This window comes from Motacilla alba, chromosome 2 (assembly GCF_015832195.1).
Source record: "Motacilla alba alba isolate MOTALB_02 chromosome 2, Motacilla_alba_V1.0_pri, whole genome shotgun sequence".
NCBI classification, from domain to species: domain Eukaryota; kingdom Metazoa; phylum Chordata; class Aves; order Passeriformes; family Motacillidae; genus Motacilla; species Motacilla alba.
This window is the reverse complement of record NC_052017.1, coordinates 58560357-58579174: the sequence shown is the minus strand read 5'-3', so window position 1 is coordinate 58579174 and position 18818 is coordinate 58560357.

Sequence of the window (18818 nt, the reverse complement as noted above, 5' to 3'; positions counted from 1 at the left end):
GGGCTGATACTCAAGCCCTGACCATTTAAAGAGAGGCAGATGCGCCAAGCCTATCAAAACCCAGATAGGGCCCAGCTCATCAGAAATTAGTCAAAGAACTCTTTCTCTGCTTCCCAGTCTGGAGGGTGGAAACAGTGATATTTATGCCTCATGGACAGCGTGAGCTGTATTGTTGGTGAGGTTCCTGGAAGAGGGAAAATACTGAAAATTCAGTCACAAATTCTCCTGGAGACCATGACATTTTGTATCCCAGCAAAATGTCACAAACTGAATTCACTCAAGCAATGTACTTCACTCATCGTGTTACCTGGCTTCCTGTGAGCTTCCTTTCCCTCTCATTGCCACGCATCCTTCACTCAAAGCACAGCAGACCCAAGCACAGCTGCATTAACCTGATCTTGACCAGACTTCTCCAGCAAAAATAGCCTTCAGCAAACTCCTAACTGACTACTTTCATTCATAACCAAAGCATAAGGTGAATCCCACACATCCATCTGGTACTGTTTGACTAAATAGCCTTGCTGGAGTCATGCCTTTGAGATTTTTCCTTTCCAGCTGAAAATGGCAAATTTTGAGGAGTTAAGTTTCTTGGACAGAGTTGTACTGCCTTGAAGCTAAGCTTTCCTTCAGCATGTGTATAATTTTATTGCATTCATCACTGTAAATCAATTTAATTTGTCTCAGTAAAAATAAAACAAAATCCCCCTCATCAAGTACATTACAGGGGAGTATTAAGGTCAATGGCATAAAATCATTTTAGTTTCTGTAGCTCTTTTTTAAATATAGAGTCTAATTTTATGTCATAAGCACTGATTGGATTGTTCATCAAACTAAATTGAGTCCTCTGTTCTCCACCTTAGCACACACTTGCCCAATATGGAGGTCAAACTCTTGACTGTTTTAGTTTGCCCATACAATTTCCTCTTTCTCAACAAGTTAATATTTTTCTTCTTTGCACTTCTTTCTAAAAAAATGAAAATATTTGGATTCTCTTCAAGTAGCCAAATAATTTGTTCTGAGCAGATCAATTACAGATTCTCAAACTTTTGGCTTTAATTTCAGGGCATCCTTGAATCCAAAACTAGCTTTTTTTTGGCCAAAGAGACAGTCTTTTTGTACTGTGCAAACTTGTAGAACTTTGACAATTCAAACGGTTGTGTTTTCAGGATTTAAGACAACTGGTAGTGTACCTGGAACTTGCCATTACCCATGGGCACATTAGCGGCTGTCATTTAAACTGAAAAGTTGATGACTGTAGTGCTTCCTTAGGTATTTTCAGGGACAGATAACCCACAAGCCACTCTTTGCAGATGCGGCAAATTCATTTTCAGTCACTTTAGGAAATCCCTTTTTTTTCAGCTTGGTGAAAGAGTTTCCAAAGATGCCATCAGCGTCAGTTTTCAGCACCTCTTCTGAATTAGTTTTGCACTCAGCTCCTGTACCCATCCTGTTTCCAGTGCTGCTGATGGAGAGCTTTTGGGTCCAGAGTAACAAAGGAAACACTGGCAGTGGGTACTGGTGTCAGAGCTGCAAAACCTCCAAGAACACACGTGGTGTGGGGTCCCAAAACTTGGTGTGATGGTGTTCCCATCCAGGCAGGAGACATTCCAATAACACTAGTTTCATGGTACTAAGGGGGCGGAGGGACCTCTGGGCCTCGCCAGAAAGTATTTCAGTGCATGTCACGAATCTTTTAACTGTAAAATCTCGGAGTTTTCGGGTCTGGTTTGTTTTGGTTTTTAATAGGAAAAATTATATTTCCTCCAACATTAACTCATTTGCTCTACTTACTTTTTTGGGGTTCTTTTTTCTTTAATTTTCTACTTAGAAAAGACAATCCACATATTATTTTGGATCAGGTTGATCCAGACTGCACCTTCTTTCCCACTCTCTCCCCTCCAAATCTCTGGGATGGGCTGCTTTCCCAGACAACGGCTCCCCTTCCACCCAAGCAGAGCCGCACAGGCGTCACATGTACACTGCCTCTGCCCAATTTCTTGAACAGTTTCTCTGCAGGAAACTCCTCATGGATCTTTCTGGCCTCCCTGGACCCTTTCCAGGGCTCCTGCCTGGGCCAAGCTGATCCAGCTCTCATCCTCATGGCAATTTCTTTTTTATTTTTTTTTTTACCACAGGTTTCTTTTACATTTTATTTTACAAAACAAATCAGCCCTGGTCAGATGACGACACTAAATTAAGCCCACACCTTTTGGTGTATATAATGAGTTACTCTTATGCTTTTCCCCCACCCCAAGCACAGAGAGCCTCTCCTCTGGTTCTGGACCCCACGTGCCCTGCCAGCACATCGTGATGGCTCCAGCAGCAAGCTTCTTGAGAAGGCAGCAGGAGCCACAGCCTTTCCCACCCAGTGCCGTCAGCCAGGCAGAGAGGGGAGACCCACCACAGCACAGCCCATGGAGCCCAGGCTGCACTGCCCCACCGGGACTCAGCGTGGGCTGAGGACAGCCACAATTCAGTACACCTGGAGAAACAAACGCGGTGCCAGTGAGCCCCTGGGACGTGCCCCAGGGAGACCATGCTGGTCAGAGCAATTAAAGTGGGTTTATGGTGAGTTCTCTGCCCAGTAGCGAGGGGGGAGATGGGAGACGGGGCTCCAGGGCCAAGGCTGAGTAGCAGAGGCGATGCGTGGGAAGGAGGGAGAACAAACTCTGCCTAACTTGCAGGATGAGTCTGCAGAGGTGGGTGTATGAAAACTCATCTATTTTCTTTAACTTTCCAACTGAGCAGTGTGGTCTGGGCAGAGGAGGTGTGATGGGGGGGAACCCCAGCACTCTTTCCCTATCCCTCCTTGTCTTCAAGAGCAAAGTTCTTTCATCAGGGAAGTGCCCCTGGGAGAAGGAGGCACTGTTTTTTTTCAGGTGTGCTCTGGTGCAACCCCACCCATGACTGGTGACCCCAGCCATGAAAATGACAACTAAGCATCTACACAAGCACTCAGACCCATGTAGGAGTTTCTGGTTTGGTTTTCTGCAGTGCATGTTGCCACTGACACTTTAGAAAGCCAGTTTCAACAGAAGCAAGTGAGATGAGAAAACTCTCACTCACAAATTAGAAAGTCAGTAATTTCAGGGTTTAATCCCTGTAATGTGAGGCGGTGTGGTGGAGGGATGAGACACTTTGAGGGCTGCTCCCCTCGAGCACTACGTGCCCTCTGAAGCACAGCAGCAAAGCACCTGGCTCGTCCCAGGGCCACCCTCAAGGCACGTGATTGCTTGAACCTCCCTGTTATTAGGAGGAAATGCTTTGCTGTGAGCCTGGTGAGGCACTGGCACAGGTTGCCCAGAGAAGCTGCCGATGCCCCATCCAGGGAAGTGTTCAAGGCCAGGTTGGATGGGGCCCTGAGCAACCTGGTCTAGTGGAGTTTGTGACTACATGAGCTTTAAGGTCCCTTCCAAGCCAAACCATTCTATGATTCTATGATTCAATAGCAGCACTCTCTTCAGTGTAAGCTGGCAGGCACCGGAGACCCTTGGCAATGTTTGTAGGTACAGGGTGCCAGGGCATCTCAAGCAGTGATCCCAGCTTGCAGAGGGGGATGCTGCCTTTAGCAGACCAACCCCTTGGTATTGCTGCCAGTGACCAAGAGGGCCAGGGCCACTGCATTAGCAGGACGTGTCTGTGAAGCAGGTTGTCCTGTAGTAAAGAGCATCATAAAGGCTTAGATCCAGCAAAAAATGTTCAGTCTACCCCACCCTTTCTAAAATATGTATGTACCAAACAGTAATTAAAGAAATAAAACTTGGTGCTAAAAACAATAATGGGAAATTAATGTTATAGTTGTGGTTCCAGTACATGATCTGTATGACCTGTATGAGCTTTACAGTTCCAAGGAGTTATTGATTGACAAATAATGTTAAATAACTTCTTATATAACACACTACTGAGGTTGAGGCTGCTTTAAGAGGCTGAGCCTCTTAAAACATTTTTGTGGCTGAAGGATGTGCATTTTTGGTGACTCAAGTGACTTAAGCGCACAGTCTGAGCTCCAAAGCAGTGGTCAAGCCCAGGAACAGTACATCACTCATCACTGCTACCTACTGGTCCAGTGGCTGACCCAAAACCCCCCATTTCCTTTCCTCACAGCCGGCACTGTCAAGTGTGGGATAACAGACGCTGCGCGTGTCTGCTGACGCATTTCACTCCCGATGCAGATTACAGCACGGTTTTGCAGGGTGTCACTTCCACTGGCTGGCCGTTCTGGGTGATGGAAAACACAGAAAGGCCATTTCTTTCGAGGCAGATATGTATCAGTTTAATGTGTCTGAACTGCTCAGATTGAAAGGAAAGACACTGAGGCAGCCTGGCCCCGGGGTTTGTGCTTTACATAAAGCTGGTGCTTTATCTGGACTCCCGCAGTCAGCCCTCCCCAGTTTGAGGACAGTTTTCAGAAGAGAAGAGGGTACCTGTGCTTGCATCCCAGTGCTGGGGACCTCTTCTGCCACTGGCTACCTCAAACACATGGCTGATTCTGCTGAGCTCTTTCAGAACTGGTGTGGACCCAGCAGCTGGCATGGTACTTGGTAAAAATCCTTTGGGATCTTTTGATTCAAGAAATCAAGATTTTAGCCTCCCTGGGCCTTTTCTGTGCTTAAGAGGGCTGACTGCACATAAAGCCTGTCATTTGCTAAACCCAGTGAGTCACGCAACACAGCACCTACTATGTGAAGTCTCTAAATACCTTTGTTTCTTGCATTTTTTGTGCTTCACAACCATGCTTCATAACCATGATGAGGAATGAGTTTAGGCCTCTGTGGTCACACATGCAGTTAATCTGGACCAATTCGCAGCTGGAAGACAAAGCCAGTCAGTGCCTGGGGTTCCTCTCTCCTCCCGTCTTCTCCCAGTGCAGCTGCCTGTAGCTTGGCAGGCAGACACCCTCTGGCAAGGCACCCCATCCAGGCTTCCCCCACTCACTGGCTGTGCTGTCAGCATGTCGTGTGCTGTGCGTGTACGTGCTGTGCCTTCATCCCAGTGGGCTCCTGAGCATCCAGCTGCCCCAGCAGCCTTGGAGAGCACAGGGGGTCTGAACCCTGGGGGTTCTTAGGTGCTGCTGGCATTGAAACTGGGCCTGCAGTGATGACAGTCACAGCAGGACACTCAGTGATCACTTATAGCTCTTTGTAGTTGACTGATCATGGCAGGTCAGTAAGGCTTCCTTAGACAATTTTTGCCTGCTGGATGCTCTTCCTCAGCACTGAACTTACACACGAGGATAGGAAAAGAGCAGTGTTTTCTCAGGTCTGTTTTCTGAATATCCACTTGACTTTGGCCAATGGGTTCAGTCAGTGCTCTGAAATAAGTGAAACCACACATCTCATCAGTGCCATATTCTGTCTTATAATACAAGTTGCCACTGGAGACAATATCAGGAATAGTTTCAACTGATGGGAATTTTCCAATATTTGGTTTCTTCTATAAAATTTTGCATTATATAAAGAGCTAGCAAAAAAATGTTGAACTTAGAAGAGGAAAACACAGTATCCTTCTTCAGCTGGCTCTATTGTCCGCATCTTTGATTATTTTCTTCTTTCTGTGGGCCAGTAATTTTGCCCAGTTAAAAGGAACTGGACTGATTTTGATCTTCCACAAGTACGACTGTAGTTACTCCTGAATTATGCCAGAATAAGTGAGGTCAGAGTTGGGCTCAAAATCCTGCTTCTCCAGAGCTTTATGATCAAAGTTATGTTGTGCAAAAAACAGAGAAAGGGTGAAGGGAATAGAAGACAATTAGCTTTATTGCAGTCCAAAAAAGGATCAGTGCATCAGCTGTGCTACACACTTTGCCCTTTGGCTGCCTTGTGGAAGGGAAAACTCATGTGCCTCAGCCCTATCCTGGCTCTTTAAAGGAGATTTTCATCCGAGATGATTTCAGAGAAGGCAAACTTGCATCACTTTCATCCCAACTGATTTCCAGGCTCTGTCTGGCGGCATTCTTGGACCCAGAGATGCTGATTATCAGCAGTGCAAGCCCCATTAGCCACCCGTCCTGAGTGGGGACGTTTGGCTGAACTCGTGCCTCTGAGGTCGTGCCTGCTCCTGCCAGCCTCCAATCTGTTTCTGTTTCTTCAGCAGGTCAGTGACTTAGCTGCATGGCACACGGAGCACAGCCGCGGCAATCCCATAATTTCCTGTTTCTGTCTTCTGCTGATTGGAATCCTAGACAGGCAAATTTGGAGAGAGGAAAATGCTGTCTGCACACCAGGTCTTGGAGGGGGTCTCATTTTGGATGGTGCAAAGCACTGAGGGATGTGTGCAAGGGGGTAAACCAGAAGCATCTGGTGAAACGCTTTAACACAGGCTGCCAGGGAGGCAATAGATGAGTGACCAGAGAGTCACTCAGCACTGAGTCAGGGAGACCTCACTATACAAGCTCTTACTCAGCTGAAGAAGGCTCTCTGCTGCCCATATGCACCAAACTGGGGAGGCCAAATCCTGTCCTTCTCTCATTGCAATGTCCCAGGCTGCAATCTGGAGTGGACTGAACAGGGTGAAGAGAAAATATCAGTGCAGGAGCAATGATCATGCTTGGAAACATTTAAGCAATAGTGTTAGTAGAAATGCTGCTGTTTCTAGTCTTACGGTGTTTCAAGTTCCTAGACCAGTATTGATGTTCCTAGACCCAAAGTATGTGTCCCTGCCACAGATGGATGCACCTCCTTGAGGGATGCATCTCCTGCCAGAAGGAACTGAGCCATTACCTGCTGCTGCCATCTTCGGGCTGTTATGACAGAAACCCGGGTCAGTCAGATCCTGTGGCCTTTGATAGTTTTATTCCTACTCTGCCAATGTGTGCAGCTTGTGTCTCAAGGAGCTGGGATGCTTCACAACCAAGCAACAATATGTATTTACACAGCCTCAAAGATTCCCAAAGAAATCTGTGTTGGGGTTTTACTCACAGATAGAGTAATGATAAAAGAATGAAAAAAAAAAAAATAGAAGCCCCAAAATAACTTGTTTTGTTTATACTTGAAGTTGGGTTTGCTCCCTATTTTAGACAGACATTTTTTGCTGAGTTTCATATGTATAACTTTTCAGTTATGCTGTGTAAAAACAGAAGTCAGAGCTGACTATCAATATTTATCCATTTATCTGTGAAGCAATAATTTTAGAAGGCCTGCAGCTACAATGCAATCTTTCCTCTCTACAGTTTCCATCATGATTTCAAATTGCAAAAAGGAAGCTTCAGAAGGAGTGTTCTGTACCCAGCTTCAGATAGGGAATGAGTCCTGGTTCCCAGATTTAAAAGCAAAAGTTGACAGTGTTTCAAGTGTCTCTGTGGTGAGGACAATAGAAAAAATAGTATTTTAGCCTTGGTTGTGTACAATGTTTAGGCCAAGTTGGATGGGGCTTTGAGTAACCTGATCCAGTGCAAGGTGTCCCTGCCCATGGCAGAGGGGTTGGAACAAGATGATCTTTAAATCCCTTTCCAATCCAAAGCAGTCTATGGTTCTTTGAATGTTTACTGCCAAATTGCTGAATGTGAGGTTTTGGGTTAACCCTCCTTTGTTCCCGGGTGGCTTTGCAGCCATTACTGAAGCTCAGAGCAGTGCCTTGTTCCCAGTGGTCTCAGGTCCTTCTTGCTCTGCTGATGCAATTAAGGGATTCAAGCCTGCCCTGATGGAAATCCCTGTGGCTGTGGAGCTGTAACCCAAGCTGGAGTTTGCCCAGCTCAGTTTGTGCAGCACAAGACATTAACAGAGGCCTTGCTAACTGAGCTCGTGCAGAGTGGCAGCCTCCAACAAAGATGCAATACCACCAACAACAGGAAAAGATTATACTCACATCAGGAGTTTTGCTTCACTTTTAATCAGCACCAGTTCTTTCTTGGCAAAATTTTTCAGTGTTGTGATTTTGAACTTGGGAACCTACATTATCTGTCTGGTCCCACAGTTTATGGGATAATAATAATTATTATTTTTATGGGATAGTAATAATAATTATTATTATAATTATTATAATAATATGCACTCAATAATAATATGCACTCACACCTCACCGGTCACTTAAAGCCCTAAACAGAAGACCTGAATATTCTGTTTGCAAGTTTGGCTCTCTGAGAAGAAAAGAAAAAAGAAAAGGGGGAAAGGGAAAGGGAAAGGGAAAGGGAAAGGAAAAGGAAAAGGAAAAGGAAAAGGAAAAGGAAAAGGAAAAGGAAAAGGAAAAGGAAAAGGAAAAGGAAAAGGAAAAGGAAAAAAGGAAAAAAGGAAAAGGGAAAGAGGAGAGGAGAGGGGAGGGGAGGGGAGGGGAGGGGAGGGGAGGGGAGAAAAGAAAAGAAAAGAAAAGAAAAGAAAAGAAAAGAAAAGAAAAGAAAAGAAAAGAAAAGAAAAGAAAAGAAAAGAAAAGAAAAGAAAAGAAAAGAAAAGAAAAGAAAAGAAAAGAAAAAAAGAAAAGAAAAGAAAAGAAAAGAAAAGAAAAGAAAAGAAAAGAAAAGAAAAGAAAAGAAAAGAAAAGAAAAAGGAAAAGAAAAAAGAAAAGAAAAGAAAAAAAGAAAAGAAAAGAAAAGAAAAGAAAAGAAAAGAAAAGAAAAGAAAAGAAAAGAAAAGAAAAGAAAAGAAAAGAAAAGAAAAGAAAAGAAAAGAAAAGAAAAGAAAAGAAAAGAAAAGAAAAGAAAAGAAAAGAAAAGAAAAGAAAAGAAAAGAAAAGAAAAGAAAAGAAAAGAAAAGAAAAGAAAAGAAAAGAAAAGAAAAGAAAAGAAAAGAAAAGAAAAGAAAAGAAAAGAAAAGAAAAGAAAAGAAAAGAAAAGAAAAGAAAAAAAAAAGGTTTTTGGACAGGCTGTGTTCTGCTAACAGCCATAAAGCAGCCTCTGAAAGCAAGGCAGTGCCTGCCACTGCCAAACAACCACGTTTCATAACTTTAGAGCCACATTTTAGGGCTCAGGCAGCTTGTTTAAGTACATTTATAGTGCCCCACCACTACGGGCAGACCTGCTGCAGCCTCACCTTGGGTGTCTGTCAATTCTGTCTGGGTCTGTGGGGCAGCTGTCTTCCAGCCCTGGGCGTGGGCCTGCTGCTTATTTCAAAGGATTTGGGGGATATCAGGATGTGGGCTTTGCCATCCCCTGGAACAGCAGGGTAGGGATGTAGCACTGCCAGCTGTGAATGCACAAATCTGCTGCTAAGGAAGGGAGGTGAGAAACAACTCCTGCAATTAGAAGCACAGAGGTGATTGTAAGTGGGTAAACTGCCAGAGCTGGTGAAGTGCCAGAACGGGATTTGGCCAGGACACCACAGCTAACACCTGCATATTTACAAGGAACGACACGGGATCGTTGACTACTCAGAGCCTCCCACCTCCTGTGTCGCCTCTCCCCTCCAGCAGCACGGCACCGACGGGCAACATCTGGTCTGCAGTTGACATCAGAAACATCATTATTATGAACTGGTCCGGTGAAGACTCAGCCTGAAAACCACAGCCTAATGAACCTCCAGCCCCACACTGTGCGAAGGCTCCCAGCCCAGCGCTGGCTGGTCCAGGGATGGTGGAGACTACTGGAAAACCTCCCCTGCAGGCTGCCAGGCAGCTATCAGGCCAGATTGGTTCCTGTAACGTGTGAGCTCCAACGAGAATGCAGCAAAAAATGAGTGAGCTGACCACAGGCAGATTTCTTCCTAACTGTGTCACTGGTGAACGCCGTAATTCCGAGCCGGAGGTGGGAGAATGGGTTTGTTTTCACAAGAAACCTGTCGACGGAGAAAAGAAAAATTTGAGGAGAATTTAGTGACTGGCTGAATTTGGCAAATAATTTCAGCTGGAGAAAATAGCTAAAATAGCTCAAACTTGGAGCAGGGAGTGGGAGACAAGAAATTCTGAAAATCCATTATTGCACAGCTCTCCTCCAAAGAGTTTATATTATACTGCCCGCTACCAGCTGGCCCGAGATTTGGGTTGCCTAATATTTTCCGTTATAAAAGATTCTTTCAACATTTTTATTTTTTTAGAAGCTCTAACACCTCCATTGTTTGCAGTAGGCCCTTATAATTTGGCAGGGACAAAGCCCCTGGGCTAGAGAAGTGCCTTTTCTTTCATCCATGAAATTCCAGTCAGGTTTGGCTGGATAAAAAAAAAAAAAAATCAGAAAACACACACACAAAAAAAACCTGTTGAAGATCACCATTTCCCTTCTCTCTCTTATGTGCCTCAAGAAAATATGCTGGCGGACCGCCAGTGTAGCAAGTGAACGTGAACGTTCTTATTAAATTGAGCCCAGGTTGTCACCAAAGCAGCCGTCCAGACTCTGCTGGGAATGTCTGGGGGCTTCCAGGGCAGCTGCAGCAGCAGGAGAAGAGTTGCATTAGACCAAGCACCACCCCAAGGAGTTTTCCTGACAAGCGAAGGAGGCAGAGAGGGGAAGGAACTCCTCCTGTCACTGATTTAAAAGACCTGGCAAGCCAGTCTCCATGCCTTGGGGCTCCTGTCCCTACTTTTGAGGCTGGGAAGAGTAGAGCCAATTTCTCACTCAGCCAGCTGTGAAATAGCAACACTAAGCCACGTTCTTCTTTCTCCAGGACCTTTCTTTTCTCCCTGGGAACAGCAGCAATTCTGTTCTCCCCTAAAATAGCTAACCCTGCGGTCTTAATTGTATCAGTCTACTCTGTGATGCTGATCAGACAATAGGTTTGGTGGTTGTTGGGCAGGGGTGTTATAAGCTGAAGAGAGGATAGTTGTCTTGGAAAAACTTCTGGTCCACAGATTGGAATGGGACCAGCCCAGAAGACTGCACAGGAAGAGATGAGAGTCCAGGAGCCAGACTTACTAGGGAGGCAGCTTCCAAACACTGATCAGGAAACAGAAATGGCACCATGTGCACGGAATTGAGCATAGAGAGCTAATAGGAGTGGAATGGGAAATGGGAAAATTTGGACATCATATTGGAGACCAGGTGAAGGCTCGGAAGCTCCTAAGTAGTCAACATAGTCCACTCCTGGCAGAGGAGACTGTGTTATGAAAGTCAACACTGAGTGCAATATAGTGAGATGAGCACTAAAGCAGAAAGGAACATAGAAATATATAATTTAGTGGTCCATCGGTCTAGTTTTTGGCCTCCACAAGTGATGTTGGAAAGGATGGCATACAGAAGCTCTGCAGCCAGCAAGTTGTTGTCAGTTGTGAAAATCCTAGTGCAATCCTAAATGGCAAGAAAGTGGCTTATGTCACAAAGTATCAAGTTTTATGAGTCTTTCCAAATTTGTTAGTATTACCCAAAAATTGGATTGGAAGCCAAATATCAGAGTATACCACACTGAAGTTCAACTTCCCTATGCAGGTCTCTTCATTCCCATAGATGTGTAGCTGTCAAGACAATCTAGTTGACTTCACAAGGGATGTGCTTATCCATGGAAAAGCTGTTTGTGCCCATTTGTTAAAATTTGGTGGTTGCCTCTGCACAAAAGGGGCAGAAAATCAGAAAGTTGCCTTAGTTCTGTTATCCTGCCCCTGCAGTGTTGGCTACACGTGCAATGTTCAGGCATGATCTGACCCTTTGTCCCATCCAGAGAGGGGCACACTGAAAAGCTGCTAGCCAGGCTCATCCCAAAGCTGAGCTTTGGCAGGAGGTGTAACTCACTCCAGTGGGTGGAGCAGACAAGGGCAGTACAGCTTTTGGAACCTCTCCTGCTCTGTGTGCAGAGCATGGATGCAGGAGCTAATGGGCTGTCTCTACCTTACAGTTCTTCGTAACAAGTAGATGCAGTGGTAAATATATTGGTAAAACATGAAAGAAACATTGAATGATAGCAGTGAGAAGACAAGAGCTGGTACCTTCACCTCTGCTTGAGCATTTGCTTTACCCTGAGGATGGGATGGGTTTCTAACTTAAATGAGAGGTGGATGGCCAAAACTATGTCAAAACTTGGCTTTGCTTTGGTGCCAGTTTAAAAATAAAACTTCTCTCTCACATTTGAATTCAGAGTCAAATCTGTGCCCCTTAAGGGAAAGTTGCAGTTCAAAGATGGGTCTTGGTACTGATTCCAATTTAAATAGAAAAGGTTGTGTAATTTTCCCTTCAGCTGGATAGTGTATTAATTCACACAGTAATTTCTGGAGTGCTACTAATAAACTATATATTCAACAACTTTGGCAGTAAAAGCCATCAAAGCAAGCATCAGCAATTCTTGAAGACAGAATATGATTATGAGTACCTGAAGGCTCTTTCTTTGGATTGTAGGAGTGGGATAACTTGTCAGGAATGAATAAATTGCAATCAAATATGTCTAGAATTCACACTAGCTAAAGGTGGAATAATCAAAACCATCAAAGCTAGGGGCATAATTGATTGAGACAAGTAGTCCAGCAAATACTGTTCTAATATCATCTTAGCTACAAGGGCTGCTCAGATGTGTTTCTTGAAGACGTTTAAGTTAGCAAATAGTACTCATCATTTATCTTTTATAATGGCTTTTGGGAGCCACAGTTCATTTAAACATTTTACATTTTTATTACTTATGTATGCAGGGCAGCAATTAAAGCTGTCGTGGTCATATAATGAAGACTAATGAAAGCAAGACAAAGGCAGGTTTTCCTTTTCTGTCAATCTGAATATCCATCTGCTTCTGCCATCTCCCTGCCCACCAATTTTTTTTTTGGGGGGGGGGGGGGGAAGGTGTTTGGGTTTTGTGTTTTGTTTTGTTGTTTGTGGGGTTGTTTTTTGTTTTGTTTTTCGCTTGAAAGCAATCTCCCCAGCCCCAAGGCGTTTCACCGAACACCTTTGCAACTGTCCAGGATGAATTGTGAAGACTAAGTGGTCTTTTCTTTTTCTGGAATGGAAGAAGCATCTCTCTTGGTAATCAGACAAGTACTGCAAAAGTCTCAGTCTTTCTCAATGCAAATAAATGTGAATGATGCAATAACAGCATCTTTATGGTATGTTTTCTTCGCCACTGTGAAGTAATAGTTTTGGAGTGGAGACAGAGATTAGTCACCCCACAATTAGTCATTCTGCAATGTAGTTCGATACTTGAGAGATCTGTATTTCAGAAATATGGTTCTGCAACCATAGGATCTACTTTCAAGTACTTTCTGCTTTCCCCTCCTTTTAATTGGGAAGAGTTTGTTAAAAGAAAAAGAAATCATTCACTTTTTACTCTTCATGTGCTTTCTGTACTCATGTGTCTCTATTTCATCTTCTACAAACCTTGCTTTCCCTTTCTTGGGAGCTTTGACCAAAACCTGAGTTTGGGAAGTGCCTCCATGCTAGCAGAGGCCAGCAGCCTAGACAGGCATGCTGAAGCTAATGCTGCAAAGAGGGTGGTGTGTGTGTGTGAGCGTGGGTGTCGGGATGTGGGTGTGGGTGTGACACATGCAGGGCCATTGCCCCCTCACACGTGTCTCCAGCAGCCTGGGAGCCTGAGAGGGGCTGGTGTCCCATTAATACTTGGAAGGGTGTGGGGAGATCTCTGGGCACAGAGCTGTGAGCAGGGGCGCTGGAAGACACCTCCTTTCCAAAGGCTGTTTACTGCCTTGGGAAGAGAACAGGGTAAGAGACAGCTGCTCTGTAAGTCTTCTCTTTTTTGGCAGTCAGAAACTTTGCTACAGAAAGTTTGTTCCCTTTAACTGGAATTCTTGTGAGTCAAAAAGGCAATGCAGATGTTTCAAAGTGTTAATCATAAATATCAGGGGAGAGGGAGCTTAATGGCAGAGCTCCCAATGAGTAACAATGTTTGGCCTCAAGTATTTCAGCTGGTAAGATGTCACATACTTCTCTGTGCATGACAGCTCTGCAGTTGTCTTAACTATTTCATTTTTGGAGTGAGTAGTTGCAGTCCAGCCCACGTGTCACAGCCAGTGTGCTACACACCAATGTCTGCACTGGGCACATGGTTATCACTGGTCCAGACACCTATACCAGATCTAGTCCTCTCCTAAGATAGTTTGTTTCATCAAATCTCCCCACCACCGCAAAAGCCAGAATCTGCTTTTCAACCAGCTCCTTGGTATTTCTCTGTTGCCAAACTCTGTAGTCTCCTGAATGTATTCCATGCATACCAAAGCCTGCTTGACATTTGGCTCCTCGAGTCTTTAATAATTCTTCCTGTGTTGGTATAAATAGAGTTAATTTCTTCTTGTTTCAGACATGTTGTTGTCATTATTAACTTACCCACCCAGACTCCAAACACAAAATTCAAATCTGGCAAAATAAATACAGAGCAACTCATGGGCCAAATTGATTTGACTTAAAACAGCATTGAAACAGATGAAATGCTGTGTTTCATTTGGAAAAACAGCAGCTATGTCTGTACAGTAACTACTGTGCTTCTCCAAGGGGTTTTTCCCACATACAGGGCCAAACTCAATCAAATGTAGCTTTGGATTAGATGGTAAAGCTCCCCTTAAATTCCTGGGTCAAACTGTTTGAAGGCATAAATAAGGTTACTAGGTTTGAAGTCAGATGAAGGTGGTACGCATTGCACCAACTATAGGCACTCAGTGTAACATCTCTGCTGATGGCAGTCAAAAACTGAGTCGGAAAACTCCAGCCCAGAGGACACAAACTAAAGACAGAGCCTTGCTTCTCTACCCTTTCCTCTCTGGCTAGAAGCAGATGCCAAGGTAGAAGCAGATGCCAAGGTCTGTACTCTGCAATAATCATAATTTGCAATGATTTAATATTAAAATGTCAGCACTGATGTGCAAGGAATTCTGTTTCTCCTCAATCCCAGTGTGTGGTATCTCTACTCAGCTGGCAAATTCCCACAGCCCCGGCACAGTAGAGACCTCCCATACCCAAAGGAGCACAAACATGCTCCAGTTACAAACTGAACTGCTTTCTGCTATACGGGAGATCCCTGTTGGGCACAAGTCATCATTTCACAAGTGATGGGGTTTAAAAGTGAAGCTAACCTGGAACAAACCTTGCTGTGCAGACCTAGTAGAAGTGGTGACTACCTGGGTAGATCAGCAGGTAATTGAGGTGTGTAGTACTGCCCCTGGATGGAAACTCCCCCAGAAAGAGTGCCCTTCAGAGCTGCTCTCAAGCCCTTTAGTGCCATTCTAATGGAAGCATAATCTGAAGTGATTGTTATCTTAAATGCAGTTTAACTTTTAAATCCTGATGGTTTAACTGATAGTCTGATAGCTAAAATAGCTTTCAGAATCTGAAGCTGAAGTTTCACTTCTTTTTGCTTTGCTGGTGGGTTGCAGAAGACCTTGTAGGAAAGGGGAGAAGTCAGTTTTCTGGTGGCACTCAGATTTTTTCCCTTTACTCAACAGGGTGTGCATGGTACAACTGCCTTCTTGAAGCTGAACACTGCATTCCAGCTGTCTTGGAGTTGAAAAGGGAGGCCTATCCTTGAGGCAGCTCCAGTCCTTTTACACAGGAATGATGCGGGGGAGAAAATCAAGGCAGATGCAATTAGTGAAAATCAGAACCTGCAGTGCAGCTTCTCTCTCCAGCTGCCTTTGTGTAGGGCTTAGCCCAAACAAAGCAGCCTCCCCTGAGCCTTGGACTCTTTACAACCTAACAGAAGGAAGATCACTACAAGCATCAGGTATTTCTGTTAGTGGGAAGCCTGGTAAATACTCTTCCCAAGCCAGCAACACCTCCTGTTGGCAGGCTTACTTGGCAGGCTCCAGGCACTGAAGTAAACACGCTCTCTGTTTTGCAAGATTCACCACAGTGGGGCTTATCCACGTCCTGCCTCTCAAGAGAGTCTGAGGAGCAGTTGTGGCCCTTTAATGTAAGGTTATTAAGTGGCCAAAATAAGGGAATTGCCTGAAAAAGAGTTGCCCCTTAGTTATGACAAGCAATATGGAAATAATTTGAGAATGGGTTGTGTTTCCCTATTTTTTCCCACAATTTCAATATATTTTAAGTCTATGTTTTTCTTTTTTTTTTTCCCCACAATCTGACTGTACATCAAAAGAAGGAAGAGTCAGTAGTGAGTTAAGAGGGAGAGTGGGGAGCACAAGACAGTGCAAAAAACTGGGAGAAGTAGCCAGTCTGAGCTGACCACTCAGAGGAACCACAGGGTCATTCAGGAGAAGTTATTCCAGGGGCATTACACAGCCTGGGATGGGTGGTCCCACGGTGTGGCATCTCTTCTCCACCTGGCCCAGATCCAGTCTAGCTCTCCTCTGTCTGATCTGACCCTTTGCCAGCAGCTGCCCAAAGCTAACAGACCAGAGGAGTCACACCAGCATCCAGAAATCGGTTAGCACTGAGAGACACTAAATTTTGCTTTACAGGTTGTTTGGGAAGGGTGGAGAACAGTCCACACAGAAAAGAGATAGAGGAAATAAAACCTAGAAAAAGAAACTGCTGACAATATCTCATTGGTACAGCGTCTGGGGCTGGCACTCATGCAAGCAACATGCAGAGGAGGGAAGGAAGCCCTGGTGCTCAGAGTAATCCATTATTTTCACTAGTATTGACCATGCTTCCCTGCCTCTAAGTGTCTCCAGAGGTGCTGGGGGCAGCTTCAGAAGGGTCACCAGGGCACTTCTGCTCCTGCTGCTTTGCCCACACTCCATACAGTGAGATCTCACTACTAGCCCCACGCCAATGCTGTCTGCTGAGATGCTGCTGCGGGAGGCTTGGGACTATGTTGGAAGCACATCCCAGTGTCCAGACCTTACCCAAGGGACTGAGCCAGCAGCCACTACTGTCCAAACAAGGCCAGGCCCATACACACAGCTGACTCCTGCCTCAGTTGAGTCACACCACTGGCTACTTCTTTCTTGTTGCTTTAGCTAAATCAGGAGATCTGCCCTGCCCTTGCAGGGCTGCTGGGCAGCTGCTGAGGAGCTCAGTCTGTGCCAGTCAAGAAGGGGCTCTGCTTGGTCTCAGGCTGGAGCTGCTGCAGGCGAGAGAAGGGGCAAGGCACACAGGAGGAGAACGGCAGCCTTGTATATCTGTCATATAAAACTCAGAGCCCCCGGTCTGGCTCTTTATCAATTATTAGCCTGCTGCTAAAATAAGAAAATAGATTTCATAAGTGTGTTTCTGCTCCACACACCAGACAGATAGTCTGACTAAAATGATTTATTGGTGTGAGTTAGTGTGTGTGTATGTGTAGATGTGCATATGGTTCAAATCCTATAAAGCAGAGTCCTGCCTGTGTGTGCGTGTATTTAATGCTTTATATGGTACATCATTTCTTTTTCATGTGTGTCTGTCTGGTTTTCTTGGGAAGCACTAGTTAAATTTCTTCCTTCTTTTTTTTTTTTTTTTAATTTTATTTTTGCATTTCACATGAATTGTGCAGTGGAAGCCAAGTGTATCTGCCAGCTTGGCTGTCCCAAAAATAAAAGTCGACACTCTTCTCCTAGAAACAGCTATCTCCTCATTGTAGTCATGGTCAGACACACCCACATCATCCCTTTCTTGAAACTGAGGCCGAATTTAATAATGTGCTTGGCCGCTTTCATTTCTGACTAAAAATGTCAAAAAGTGAAAATAATTGTCTTGAGAATGCAGAAGCAGAGGGCAATCCCAGGACACGGCACTTACTATTGTAAGTGTGCACAAAGGCACAGACTGCTCTCTTCCAGCTGGCAGCCGGGAACAGTGCTGCAGAAACCAAGGACAAAGGTGGAAGCAGTAATAGGAAAGTCCCCCCACCTTCTCTTCAAGTTAAAATTCCTCTCTTCTCTCATCTGTGGTAAATGGACTACTGCAATTTTCACCTTTCCTTGAATTCTTCATTTTGACTTTTGAGGTTTGTGACTCCTCTTTCCACACCCCTAGTTTACTCAGAGACAGTAAACAAACATTGATTTCACCCCAATTGTAAGTGCCACAGAGTCTGAGGAGGCAAAGCTGCTTGGATGTGAAGCCAGTTCATGTCCCTGCCTACCAGAATAGCAGGCAGGGCTTGGTATGAGTCATGCAAGACTTGTTGTCTGCTCTCAAGTTATACTTGCCCCATGCAACTTATTTTCTAAGCCACTTGGCAGAAAAATAGCTATTCAGTGTTGCTGTCATAGGTATTTCAGAAGCCATGCTTTTAGTTAGAGGTGGCAACAGCCCATGGAAAATTCTGGTTAAGATAGGAAAACATAGGTTAGAAAATGAATGCATAATCTGTTTTCCTGCATCACACCCATTTCCACCTGTAGAATACCTAGACAGCAAGTGAGGTTCTTTTAAAGCAACAGTAAGTCATTAATTCAAAGTGATTTTTACTGCTGTTGTGAAGAGCCAAGACAAAATATATTCCCTCTAGGCTTTCTCTCAGTTTAGGTGCAGTAGCTCCTGTAACATGGAGACTCTAGGGCTATGCTAAACAGCTGATTCTAATTTTTCATTCCATGCGTTCAAGCAATTGTAGCTGGTTGGGTATTTTTAAGCTTCCACAGGTGAATTGTTCTCTGTTGAAGGAATTGCTCCATGTGATCAGAGCTGCCAGTGCCTTGAAATCAATTTTGAGATGGGAAATGACTGACATGATGATTGAAGAACATTTTCTGGTTTTCACTGTCAAGGTGATTGCCAACAAGGTGATATCCATGGATACAGAAATCACTGACAACAGAGATTTGTCATTCTAAGTAGATGAAGAGGGTCTTGTGATCCTTCATGGTGGCTGTTCTAGAGGTGTTGTAGGTCCATTGTCTTTGGAGATAAAGAGGTGGGTGTTTAAGCCTTTGGGGGCAGCAATTATTTCACCATCAATTTCAGAATTTTTTCGCCCAGTGAGCAGGGGGTAACTAAGCTCCAGAGCAAAGGGTTACAGAACCACAGGAGCATCAAATTTGCAGAGACCTTTAAGAACATCTAGTCCAACCATGAATTGAGCACCACCATAGTCACCCCTAAACCATATCCATATCCCCTAAACTTGGGGATCCAAGTGCCACATCCA